The following is a 13,886-nucleotide window of genomic DNA, read 5'->3' on the forward strand; positions in this document are numbered from 1 at the left end:
TCTCCACACGTCCTACCTTCCAGAAAGTGTCACTTTTCTGTTCCTAGAATTGCTGCTATTTTTTTCTTCAATCTTCTGTCTGTAGGTGTTCAGAATGGTTTGGTAACTATCTTGTTGAATTCCTGGGACCAATAAATTCATTAGAAAATCTTGACAACAGTTTCAAACTGAGGACGGAATCAGTGAAATTGAAGATAGTTCAGTTGAGATTATTGAGTATCAGAAACAGAGAAAAAGAATGAAGAAAAGCGAAGTCTCAGGGACCCATCAAACACCATCAAGCATAACAACTTACGCATAATGGGAGGAAGAGAAACAAAAGAGATAAAGGAGAAAAAATTTTAAGTAAATAATGGCTGAGAACTTCCCAAATTTGAGGAAAAACATTAATGTAAATCATCAAGAAGTATTACAAATCCAAGTAGGATAAACTCAAAGAGATACATTCCTAGACACACCACTATCAGTCTGTCAAAAGCAGCGAGAATGAACTCATTGCATTCAGGGATTCTCAACAAGATTCATAGTTATTTTATATCAGAAACCATGGAGACCAGATATCAGTGAATTGATCTATTCAAGGTGATGAAAGGAAAAAGACTGTCAACCAAAATTTCTATATTGCTAGCCTTAGTTGTTTACTTCACAGCAGAATGTGATCCATTAGCTCCAAAGCTCAATGGTACTAAACTCAAATTTTGTTCATCTAATTGTTTTAACTATAGCTCCCAACAAACAGCAGATTTTTAGACATTTAAAGACTGTCTGCATTGCTTCCCCACAAAACTTTGTCCAACATCTGATAGCCATAGATAAGATAAACCTGGTAGCTCTGAAAGACCTCCATTGCTGCTGCCCTCAGAAGCTCTTGGATCCATAGACTCCCTACCGTGCTGCTGAGTGACCTCGCCTGAACATATAAACCCCCTCTCAGATTGCATTCTCCCCCAGGATTTCCCCTACCCTCCTCCATTCTGGTCTGTAGCCCTTATGCTGTGGGCTCTGGAAGGTCTTATGCAGCAACACACTTCCCTTGGTGCAAATTTGTCAAACATCACCCAAATAAAGGTTGTCATATGTCTCTGCTACATTGTGTTATTTTCCTTTATTATCCTGGATATCCCTTGAACTCACTATATACATCTGGTGAAACCATCCTTTGAAAATGAAGGAGTTAATATTCTTAAGATGACAATACTCCCCAAATTGACCTAGAGATTCAATACAATCCCTATCAATTTTTTGATTTTCTTTTTTTTTTTTGCAGAAATGGAAAAACTGTCCTAAAATTTATATGAAAATGTAAGGGCCCTTGAAGTCCAAACATTTTCAAAAGGAGTGAATTAGAGAATTCACATTCCAGATTTCAAAACTTATTACAAAGCTACAGTCATTAAGCCAGTGTGGTAAAAGACATATAGAAAATAAAAAAAAATTAAGATCTAGAAAAAGAACCATACATCTATGGTCAGTAGGTTTTTAACAATAGTGCAAAGACATTTCAATAGGAGGAAGAAGTGTCATTTCAATAAATGGTGATGGTGGGCGCCTGGGTGGCTCAGTGGGTTAAGCCACTGCCTTCGGCTTGGGTCATGATCTCAGGGTCCTGGGATCGAGTCCTACATCGGGCTCTCTGCTCAGCGGAGAGCCTGCTTCCCTTCCTCCTCTCTGCCTGCCTCTCTTGTGATTTCTCTCTGTCAAATAAATAAATAAAATCTTAAAAAAAATAAATGGTGATGGAACAACTGGATATCCAATGCAAAAGAATGAGGTTGGACCCTCATTCATGACCCACATATATCATATGCAAAAATTAATGGATCAAAGATCTAAATGTAAGAGCTAAAACTATAAAACCCTTGGAAGGAAACACAAATATATCTATGTGAACTTGAATTAGAATATGACACCAAGACACCGTCTTTGGGGTGATTCGTGGTGGACGTTTTGAGGGCAGATGACCTGCAGCCTGCGCGTCCCGGACTGCCTCCCGTGGAAGCCTGAGCCGGCCGTGTAGCTTTCTCCCTTTGTCTCATAACCATGTCCACCAACGAGAACGCTAATTCACCAGCTGCTCGCCTTAATAGATTCAAGAACAAGGGGAAAGACAATACAGAAATGAGGCAGCGTTGAATAGAAGTTAATGTGGAGCTGAGGAAAGCTAAGAAGGATGACCAGATGCTGAAAAGGAGAAACATAAGCTCATTTCCTGATGATGCTACCTCTCCACTGCAGGAAAACCACAACAACCAGGGCACTGTAAATTGGTCTGTTGATGACATTGTCAAGGGCATAAATAGCAACAATTTGGAAAGCCAGCTCCAGGCTACTCAAGCTGCTAGGAAACTGCTTTCTCGGGAAAAGCAGCCCCCCATAGACATAATCCGGGCTGGTTTGATTCCAAAATTTGTGTCCTTCTTGGGCAGAACCGATTGTAGTCCCATTCAGTTTGAATATGCTTGGGCTCTCACTAACATTGCTTCTGGTACATCAGAACAGACCAAGGCTGTGGTGGATGGAGGCGCTATCCCAGCATTCATTTCCCTGTTGGCATCTTCCCATGCCCACATCAGCAAACAGGCTGTGTGGGCTCTAGGAAACATTGCAGGTGACGGTTCAGTTTTTTCGAGACTTGGTTATGAAGTATGGTGCAGTTGAACCACTTCTGGCTCTCCTTGCAGTTCCTGATATGTCATCATTAGCATGTGGCGACTTATGGAACCTTACTTGGACACTTTCAAACCTTTGTCGCAACAAGAACCCCGCACCCCCGCTAGATGCCGTCGAGCAGATTCTTCCTACCTTAGTTCGTCTCCTGCATCACGACGATCCAGAGGTCTTGGCAGATACCTGCTGGGCCATCTCCTACCTGATGGATGGTCCAAATGAACGGATTGAGATGGTTGTGAAAACAGGAGTTGTGCCCCAGTTTGTAAAGCTTCTAGGAGCTACTGAATTGCCCATTGTGACTCCTGCGCTAAGAGCCATAGGAAATATTGTTACTGGGACAGATGAACAGACTCAGGTTGTAATAGATGCTGGAGCACTTGCTGTCTTTCCCAGCCTTTAACGAACCCCAAAACTAATATTCAGAAGGAAGCCATGTGGACAATGTCAAACATCACAGCTGGCCGCCAGGACCAGATTCAGCAAGTTGTGAATCATGGATTAGTCCCATTCCTCATTGGTGTTCTCTCTAAGGCAGACTTTAAGACACAAAAGGAAGCTGTCTGGGCTGTGACCAACTATACAAGTGGTGGGACAGTTGAGCAGATTGTATACCTCGTCCATTGTGGCATAATAGAACCATTGATGAACCTCTTAACTGCGAAGGATACCAAAATTATTTTGGTCATTCTGGATGCCATTTCCAATATCCTTCAGGCTGCTGAGAAATTAGGTGAAACCGAGAAACTTAGTATAATGATCGAAGAATGTGGAGGTTTGGACAAAATCGAGGCTCTACAAAACCATGAAAATGAGTCTGTGTACAAAGCTTCATTAAACTTGATTGAGAAGTATTTCTCTGTAGAGGAAGAGGAAGATCAGAATGTTGTGCCAGAAACTACCTCTGAAGGCTATATGTTCCAGGTTCAGGATGGCACTGCTGGGACCTTTAACTTTTAGCTTGTACAGCCAACGCAGAAAGTTATTTGTGGTGTGCTCTGTTTGGTAGAAGTTTGTCTTACTGTTTCTCTACTAAGAACTCTTTTTAAATGTGTTTTGTTATTGTAGCACTTTTTACAACAAAACTCCACTTGACCAGTTCCAAACTGTATGAAGCTCCTCCTCCCAGTGGGTTTCTTATTTCTATGTGGAATCTCCTCTCTTGCAGTGTCTGTAAATAAAGATTAAATTCCACCCTTTTCTTAAAAAAAAAAAAAGAAAGAAAAGAATATGACACCAAAACCACAAATAACCAAAAAAAATTAGATAAATTTGGGTCTAATCAAAATAGTGTAATAAAGGTCACTCTAAAAAATTGAAAATCTACAAACAGAATGAGAAACCATGCATGCAAATCATAGAAACAATTAAGGGTCTGTACCTAGAATATATAAAAAACTGTAATTCAACTAGAAAAAGACAGCTCAGTTTAAAAATGTGCTATGGTGAGTGCTGTAAATTGTGTAAGACTGATGATTCACAGACCTGTACCCCTGAAGCAAATAATGCATTATATGTTAATAAAAAATAATATAAAATAAAAAATAAAAATGGATAAAAGATTTAAATAGATTCTACACATAAGTGATGAATCACTGAATTCTACCCTAGAATTCAATATGCATTGTATATTAACTAACAAAATTTAAGTAAATAAATGGAAAAATAGATTCTACACAAAAATCAATATGCACATGAAAAGATGCTCAAAGTTATTAGACATTAGGAAATGCAAATCAAAACCACAGTGACATCCATTTTTCACCCACTAGAATTGCTAGAATTAAAAGTTAATTGCAGATAATTGCAAATGTTGATGAGAATGTTGAGGAATATAAACTGGAGCCACCATCACTTTGGAAAAGAGTTTGGCAATTTCTCAAATGTTAAATTATAATTATGAAACAGTAATTGCACTTCTGGATGTGTAAAAGAGAATTGAAAACATGTTTACAAAATAACTAGTACACAATGTTTATGGTAGCATTATCTATCATAGCTTAAATGGGGGAACAACCCAAATGTTCATGAACTGGTGAATTGGTTAATGAAGGTGGCATATCCATACAATGGAATATTACTCAGTCATAAAAATAATTAAGTACTGATCCATACTGTAATATCGGTGGACCTTGAAAACATTGTGCTAAGTGAAAACCAGATGTAAAAAGTCATGTATTATGTAAATCCATTTATATGAGATGTCCAGAATAGACAAATCTGTAGAAACAGAAAGTAGTTTTGTGGTTGCCAGGGCATTGGAAATGTGGGAAGTTGAGACTGATTGTTGATCAGTATGTGTGTCTGTTTTAGTGATAGAAATCTTCTGGAATATCTGGTGATGCTTGTGAAATGTAGTAAATATATTCTAAACTAATGAATTATTTTAAAATAATGACTTTTATGTTATATGAATTATATCTCAATAAAAAAACTAAAAGGAGAATTTTCTTTTTCTCATTTTAAGATGGAAAACACTTAGGCATATTCCAACACTAATTTGGAAAAAAACAAACAAACAGGAGAACTTGATAGACCACTTGAAGTTATTGTAACTGTGGAGAAAAGTAGTATCATGGGGAGGGGTGGCATCTAGATTCTAGTGGAGGGACTTTGAAGGAGGAGGGTCACTTCTGCTACAGTGAGGGGGAGGGGATAGACCAGGTACAGTCCACTGGAGTAAAGTAGTATTAGTTCTTCTTCTATGGCACCTATTTTTTCTATTAGGTTAAGAGGCACAGTCTATGCTGATGATAACTATGAGACAACTAGAGAATCATAGTGGATTTTAAAAAATTTCTTCTCAGTGTTCCAGAATTCATTGTTTGTGCACCACACCCAGGGCTCCATGCAATACGTTCCCTCCTTAATACCCACCACCAGGCTCACCCCTTCCCCTCGAAAACCCTCTGTTTCTCAGAGTCCACAGTCTCTCAAGGTTCATCTCCTCCTCTAATTTCCCCCAACACACTTCTCTCCATCTCCCCATGTCCTCTGGGTTATTCCTTATGCTCCATAAATAAGCAAAACCATATGATAATTAACTCTCTCTGCTGGACTTATTTCACTCAAAATAGTGAATTTTATAGTCACTGATAAGGTCCTCATGAACACAAGCACCTGTGAATTTTTGGTAAGTATCAATTTGTGGACTTGTTTGATTTTCTTTTCCTTTTTTTCTTACAGCAAAGCTCAGATATTTACTGCAGTCATGAGGAAACTGTATATATTGATCTAAGACTGAAGTTTTGCTTGTCATTTGCAATAAAAGTGAGGAGTGATAAACTGAATTATCTGTTGAATCACATGGGTCACCTGGCAACAATTTAGCCAGATCAGTCTCTCTCAACTCCACCAGGAAGGGCTTTGTAGAATTTCAACTTACCGTAATGTTTTTCAGATGTCATCAGGAGTAGTGTGCCATTCTCTGAAGCAACTGAAAACTCGCTGCAATATCTACTACCATATCTACTATCTAATAGCTGCTTTCGTAGCTACAGAATCTCCCTATGTTACTCAGTGATCTGGTAATCTCAAAACATGGGGCTGGGAGTGCTGGCAAGAGTCCTCATGTGCGCAGCCACATGTGGAGCAAGCACACTACTCTGCGCAAGGTTGGCAGTCCCAGGGTCAGCCTGTCACTTACCAGACCCTCAGTCCCCATGTTCTAGCATGCATTGTGTGACATTTGTGGGGGTTAGCTAAGCTTGAAATATAAAGAGCCAAGCTTATTGGCAAAAAGTAAGCTGAAATGATGAGATTCTAGCTGTGAAGATGGTTAAGGAGGAAAGCAAATATAAGAGGGCAGTTTGGAGGGCAGAAATGAAGCAGTAGTGTTGGAAGGAATGAGAACAAAGAATAAATATATGATATTCTTTAAACAAAGAAACTTTGAAGATAGGGTTATCGTGAGAAATATCTGAATATTATATTGAAGGTGGAAAACTTTCACTATGTAACAAAGTTAAAAGGGCACCATCTAAAGTGGGCTGCAGAGGTAAGAAGAGGAAGACTTTGGGGGTGATGAAGCCAAGTTCCAAGGCACCAAGACATGGATGGATCTCTGATGGGAACATTGAAATAATTGAGAAGGATGGCAGGTGTCAGGATGGGGGAGGAGCGAAGGCAGAATCTGATGCTAAAATGTACGCTCTCATTTGGATTTGAGTTTTTGCCTCAGGTTGGATGACATGGAACCACACAAGGCTCATAGGATTCTGAGCACCAGGCTGATCTGAATTTGTTATTTAAGAAGACTTAGCTAAAAAGCAGGACTCCATCCAAGTACCAGCAACAATTTTATTTTATATTAAATTCATTGTGATTCATTACCAATCAAAAGGGTATTTTTTTTTTTTTTACAAATTTCCTTTGTGGTCCCCATTGTGTCAAGTATTATGTAGGGTTACAAATGAAATACAAAATATAGTCCCTATGATCAAAGTTTAAATTTGAGTTAGAAACATGAGCAACAAACATAAAGCAAAATCTAGGGGCGCCTGGGTGGCTCAGTGGGTTAAAGCCTCTGCCTTCAGCTCAGGTCATGATCTCAGGGTCCTGGGATCAAGCCCGGCATCAGGCTCTCTGCTCAGCGGGGAGCCTGCTTCCCTTCCTCTCTCTCTCTGGCCGCCTCTCTGTCTACTTGTGATCTCTCTCTGTCAAATAAATAAAAATAAAATAAAAAAAAATCCAAATATCATAAGCAATTGTGCACAGTAAATTTTGTGACCCAGATGCAGGGTACCAAAAGAACTTGCAGAAGGAAGAGATAAACACAGTGAATGTTAAACATGATTTGGAGAAACTGTGAAAAGCTGAGGCTGGATATATGTATGATTTGGGTAGTAGCCAGGGGGAAAGAGAGTATCACTGGTGAAGCAACCAATGAAGAGAAATCCCAGAAATATAAGTGAACATGATGAGTTTGTGTATGGATAGCCTCTTAGCCGGACAAGAAGGAGAGGCATATACTGGGGAACTTATGAGTTCAAGTGGCCAGTAGTGAAAGAAGAAAAGAGCTCATGAAACAAAATGTGGTTTAGTATGAAGTTGGCTTTTATTTGGAAGAAACAGCTCTGTAAATTTGTAAGCAAAGGGATTATTTGGTTACAGTGTTACTTATGAAAGAGTAGACTAACAGTAGCAAGGAAGTTGAATTTGAATGGGCATAGCCTAGAGTTTGGAAGGTCAACTATTAGATAATTTGGAGGATCCAGAGTGGAGGGTATGAAGGCTTAGGATAAAGTGGATGCAGTGGAAATGGGCAGGAACTACATAGGGTATAACCAAATTCTGTCACAAAGAAGATTGAGTTTTTGACTGTTTCTGGTAAAGGAAAAGTGGTAGTGTTGTGGGAACAGGGCAGCTGGTTTGATGAAAAATTAATTTTTGAATATTTATTTTAAGGGGCTATTTCCCTGTTTAATGATCTAAGTCATATAAGGAAAAATTAATTTAAGTACTTATTTATGTCAGAAGCTATTCTGAGTAATAAAATAAAGTTATTGTCCCCCTCTAAAGCACAATTAGTGTTTATATTATAATAATATAATAATTAAAGATAGGAATAATAAAGAAGTAAATACATAAATAAAATTTTGTATGAAATGCAAGTGAAGTTTTCAGAATTTATGTTGGGAGGGAAAGTGAAGAGACAATGACTTGTTCATATAATACTATAACTAAAATTATGCCCAATTTTAAGGACATTTTTCTTGTTAATAGAGAATAAATACATATTTTATTTAACAAGGAATTACTTACTATACTGTTTGGAAGTCTACTTCTTGATAAAATTGAATTGATAATGTTTTTATTACTAACTAGTACTCTTTGAAGTTTTTTAATAATTTCATAATATCTTGTTGAATTGATGTTTTATAAATTTTGTTAAGTATTTTATGGTTAAGGGCGCCTGGGTGGCTCAGTGGGTTAAGCCACTGCCTTCAGCTCAGGTCATGATCTCAGGGTCCTGGGATAGAGTCCCACATCGGGCTCTCTGCTCAGCGGAGAGCCTGCTTCCCTTCCTCTCTCTCTGCCTGCCTCTCTTGTGATTTCTCTCTGGCAAATAAATAAATAAAATCTTTTAAAAAAAATAAATGCATTACAGAAAAACTTGGGCATTATAATTCAGATTGGATGCATAAGCAACCTTAAAAAAACAAGTATTTTATGGTTGGGTATTTTGTTCTGTCCTAACATTTTGTTACTTAAAATAATGCAAAGAACATCTAATGGAACACTACACAGATTTAAAAAATTATATTGCAAAATTTCACTCTTGAGAATAGGAATTATTTTTTGCTAATATAATAGGCAAAAATAGCACCTCACATTTGAATTTTACTTTACTTCTTTTTTTTTTAAGATTTTGTTTATTTATTTGACAGAGAGAGATCACAAGTAGGCAGAGAGGCAGGCAGAGAGAGTGAGAGGGAAGCAGGCTCCCTGAGCAGAGAGCCCAAAGCGGGACTCGATCCCAGGACCCTGAGATCATGACCTGAGCCGAAGGCAGCAGCTTAAACCACTGAGCCACCCAGGCGCCCCGAATTTTACTTTACTTCTTATTTAAATATACTTCATTGTTTTTCTTTCTGAATCATCTGTTCCTGTCCATTGTCCATTTTCTACAGTATATTTTGTCTTTTTTACTGTTTTGCAAAATTTCTTTAAGTGTAGTGACATCATATATGTTGGAAACATTTTTCTTAGTTTGTTACTTACTTTCTAATTTTGGTTAAAATATTTTTGTACTAAAGTTCTCCCCACAATCAGGCCAGAGTCTCTGTGACTGAACGAATAGAGAAAAGTGGGGATAGAAGATATTAAACTAAATAAAATCATTCTGCTCCTCTGGTAAAGGGCCTTATCTTGCTGGGAGAAAATCTTTATACAACAAGTGATAGGAAGTCAACATAAGATGAGAGAAAAATAACTTATTTATTGGCAAGTACTTTTCAATTATATTTTGACAAGAAAATCAGGGCAAACATTTGTGTTTACCTATGTTCCAAGTACAATTTAGTCCTTTCTTAGTCTTTCTATACTTTTCTCCTTATTTTTTTTCCCTCAGAAATAGTTAGATCTATATCTAGTCATGATCTACTTTGATTTTATTTGCATTTCATCCTTACCTGTTATGCAATTTTCCTTTCTCTAGGTTATGCAAGATAAATTAGCTATTTTAGTGTGTATGAAAAGCATAATTTACTCAGCAACAGAAAAAAGAGCTCATGAAATAAAATCTGGGAAATCCAAATAAAAAATAATTGATCAGCAATACAAATTTAGATAAATTTTACTTTTATCATATACCAAAATAATCTGAACACAACTATATACTCAATCACAGGTTAAAGCTTATACTTAATCTTTTTTTTACTTTCCTTCACTTCATTATAATGAGATTAAGTAAAATCTTCTTTAAACTTTAATCTTTCTCAATTTAAGTCACTCTTGGTTAAGCAAATATCACACATTCCATTTATAAGATTGTTTTTTTCTTCACTCTATAGTTGCATACTGAAGTAGATATAGAAATGCTGTTTTGGTGCTGCAATTTTGTGCGATATCTAGTGAACTTCTTTCTCCTCGTAGAGGATTGTCTTCTTCGTATACTCCTTTGAAAAACACTATGGGCTTATGTACCAAAAACTCTTTCAGAAACAAGGAATGTTTCTAATAACAAAAGAAAAATGTGGTTTATGATCTCTTTCAAGGATGTGAAATGAATATTCTTTATCAAGGGTTTAAAGTTATGATTAGGTTATTCTAACCCTTGGCCAGATATAAACTTGGTTTTCCATAATGGGTCCTGAAACGAGGGAAAACTAACTATTTCTACCATTTTTGACCTTCTGTTCTACTCTCACTATTTCTTTTTTAAAATTATTATTATTTTTTATTATGTTAGTCACCATACAACATGTCGTTAGTTTTTGATGTAGTGTTCCAAAATCCATTGTTTAGATAACACCCAGTGCTTCATGCAGTATGTGCCCTCCTTAATATCCATCACTGGCCAACACATCCCCCTACCAACTTCCTTCTAAAACCCTTTGTTTCTCTGAGTCCAGTCTCCCATGGTTCATCTCCCCCTCTGATTTCCTCCCCTTAATTTTTGTCTTCCATTTCCTAATATCTTCCATGCTATTATTTATGTTCCACAAGTAAATGAAGCCATATGATAATTGACTTTCTTTGCTTGACTTATTTCACTCAGCATAATTTCCTCCAGTCCCATCCAGGTTGATGCAAAAGTTGGGTATTCACAATTTCTGATTGCTGAATAATATTCCATTGTATATATGGACAACATCTCCTTTAGCCATTCATCTGCTGAAGGGCACCTCGGCTTTTTCCACAGTTTGGCTATTGCAGACATTGCTGCTATGAACGTTGGGGTGCATATGGCCCTTCTTTTCACTACATCTGTATGTTTGGGGTAAATACCGGGCAATGCAATTTTTGGGTCATAGGGCAGCTCTGTTTTTAATTTTTTGAGGAACCTCCATACTGTTTTCCAAAGTGGCTGCACCAACCTGCATTCCCACCAACTGGGTAAGAGGGTTCCCCTTTCTCCACATCCTCTCCAACATTTGTTGTTTCTTGCCTTGTTAATTTTTGTCATACTGACTGGTGTAAGGTGGTATCTCAATGTGGTTTTGATTTGAATTTCCCTGATGGCTAATGATGATGAACATTTTTTCATGTGTCTGTTAACCATTTGTATCTCTTCATTGGAGGAGTGTCTCTAAGATCACAAGAGGATGAGTTTTGACAAAAAAAATTCTTTAGAATTGGATTAAAACTTGTATGCAGTATTAGAAAATATTTTGCCTTGGAGCAATATATTCTTTCTGAAAATATACTGAAAATCTAGCTGACAAATTAAGAACTAAAGGGAACAGCCAAGTCTTATCTGGAGCTTATTGCATACATATTTTTTTCTTAATAGTTTTGCTTCAAGCCATTCTTCTAATACAGTGTTCCAATAAATGTGACAATACCATTTGACAATCCCAGGTGTGGACACTGATGGTCAGAATGTTCCTCTATTGGAAAGTGGCTTTATCACAGCTCTACCTGTTAAAAAAGAACATTTCCTGAGAACATCAAAATTCTGATATGAATACTGGTTGTTGTAATTTGACAAAAGATTAGAAAACTAGATGTTAAGGGCTATTCAGGATGATTCTCATTGGTGCCTGACTTTTAATCCTATCTCTATGGGTTACATTCTGTGATCCCCTGATGTACTGAATATTATTGAGAACTGGTATAATAGAGATTAAAAACTTAAAACTAAAAGACTGGACTCCAGCTCTATCACTAACATACCATGAAACCTTAAGCAAATTCTTAATCTCTCAGAGTCTCATCAATAACACAAGGACAATTATATTTGTTAGGATTATTAGAAAAATAAAAAGAGATGTTGTTATACTTCATTCAATCATACAACAAATACCTTATCTAGTTTCTTGGGATAAATCAGTAAATAAAATAACTGCTCTGTCAGGCTGTGTGTGTGTGTGTGTGTGTGTGTGTGTGTTTTGTTGCCCTATATTAATCAGCAAATATACAAATAAATAAGTTACTAGAAGATGGTTTGTGCTATTTTGAAAAGAAAGGACCAAAATGAAGGAATCCTAGAAGGATAGAGAGTGATAAAAGTTGAATATACTTCTTGAAATACAGAGGACTCCTCCAAAATAAGTTGATATTTTGTTAGCAATCTGAATGCAATGACCTGCTAGTGTATCTGGAGCATGTTTGGCTGGGAGAAAGAAAGGAGCCCAGTGGACCTGGAATAAAAACAAACAAACAAACAAACAAACAAACAAACAAACAAACAAAAACCAAGAAAGACAAAAAGAAATGAAGTCAGAGAGGAAGTGTGGGGGGATTGCTACAGATTATATAGTCTCCCAGGTTGTTTTAAAGACTGGTTTTGGGGCACCTGGGTGGCTCAGTGGGTTAAGCCTCTGCCTTCAACTCAGGTCATGGTCTCATAGTCTCAGAATCCTGGGATTGAGCCCCATATAAGTCTCCCTGCTCAGTGGGGAGCCTGCTTCCCCCTCTCTCTCTGCCTGCCTGCCTCTCTGCCTGTCAACTAGATAAATACAATCTTTAAAAAAAAGACTTTGGTTTTTATTTGAGTAATAACTTTAAGCAGTGGAGTGATGCATTATGATTTACATTTTTAAAAAACAGTCTTGTTGCTACAGACTAGAGTGTACAAAAGGGCAGGTATTAAAGTTCAAGAAGTCACTTAGGAAGCTGTAAGTGTGAAGGAAAGATGTGACTATGGCTTGGGCCAGAGTGGTAGCTGAGTAAGTGATGGCTAATAATCAGATTTGGGTACATTTTCCAGAACAGAAAAACCCAAAGTTTTTCACTTTGGGTAATTGTAGGAATGGGGATGCATATATTGATATGATATGTGGGCTGAACAAAATTTTCAAAACAAAACAAAAAATTTTGCAAGGAAGATAAAGAATTTGATATTATACATATGTTTGAGATGTCTTAACTTAAAAGGAGTGCTCAGGACTGAAGATATAAATTGGAAATTGTCAGCACATGAATGGATTGGACAGACCAGAGATGAGCTTAGGATCCTGGGGCACAATAACTCTCAGGCTATGGGACATGAGAGTGATCTAGTGAAGGAAGGTGAGATAGGATGAGAACCAAGAAATAGTCAAGCCTTTGATATCAGGTGAAAAAATATTTCAAAGAGAGGTGATTATGTGTATGAAACACTTCTACTAGGTCAAGTCAAATCAGGACACATAATTGACCAGTGAATTGACCCAGCTGTTTTGAAGATTTTTGTTTAGCAAATCAAACCTCCAGGTCAGAGTAATTTTCTGTTGGCTACTACTTTTCCTGTGTATGATCATTCTTCCAATTTCTTTGCATGCTTCAGAATTTTGGGCTAAAAACTGGGCATTTTATACAATATATTAAGGCAACTTCAGATTCTATTTTACAGTAAATCAAACCCAACAAAATACAAAAGGGTTATATACCATATCAAATAGCATTTATCTCAAAAAGGCAAAATTGGCTTTAGATCTGAAAAAGCAATTAAGAACAATAATTTAAAATAAAATAAATATCGATTAAATATTAATTTAAAATTAAAAGCCAGTTAATTATTAAAAATTAATGTCTAACAACCTCTTAACTGATACAGGAAAAGCTTTAAATAG

General features: G+C 37.0%; 1 pseudogene; it reads left to right on the plus strand.

Annotated features, from left to right (window-relative positions):
• Positions 1 to 1,998: 1,998 nt before the first annotated feature.
• Positions 1,999 to 3,627, plus strand: LOC123953815 (annotated as a pseudogene).
• Positions 3,628 to 13,886: the final 10,259 nt, after the last annotated feature.

This window comes from Meles meles, chromosome 1 (assembly GCF_922984935.1).
Source record: "Meles meles chromosome 1, mMelMel3.1 paternal haplotype, whole genome shotgun sequence".
Classification (NCBI taxonomy): Eukaryota; Metazoa; Chordata; class Mammalia; order Carnivora; family Mustelidae; genus Meles; species Meles meles.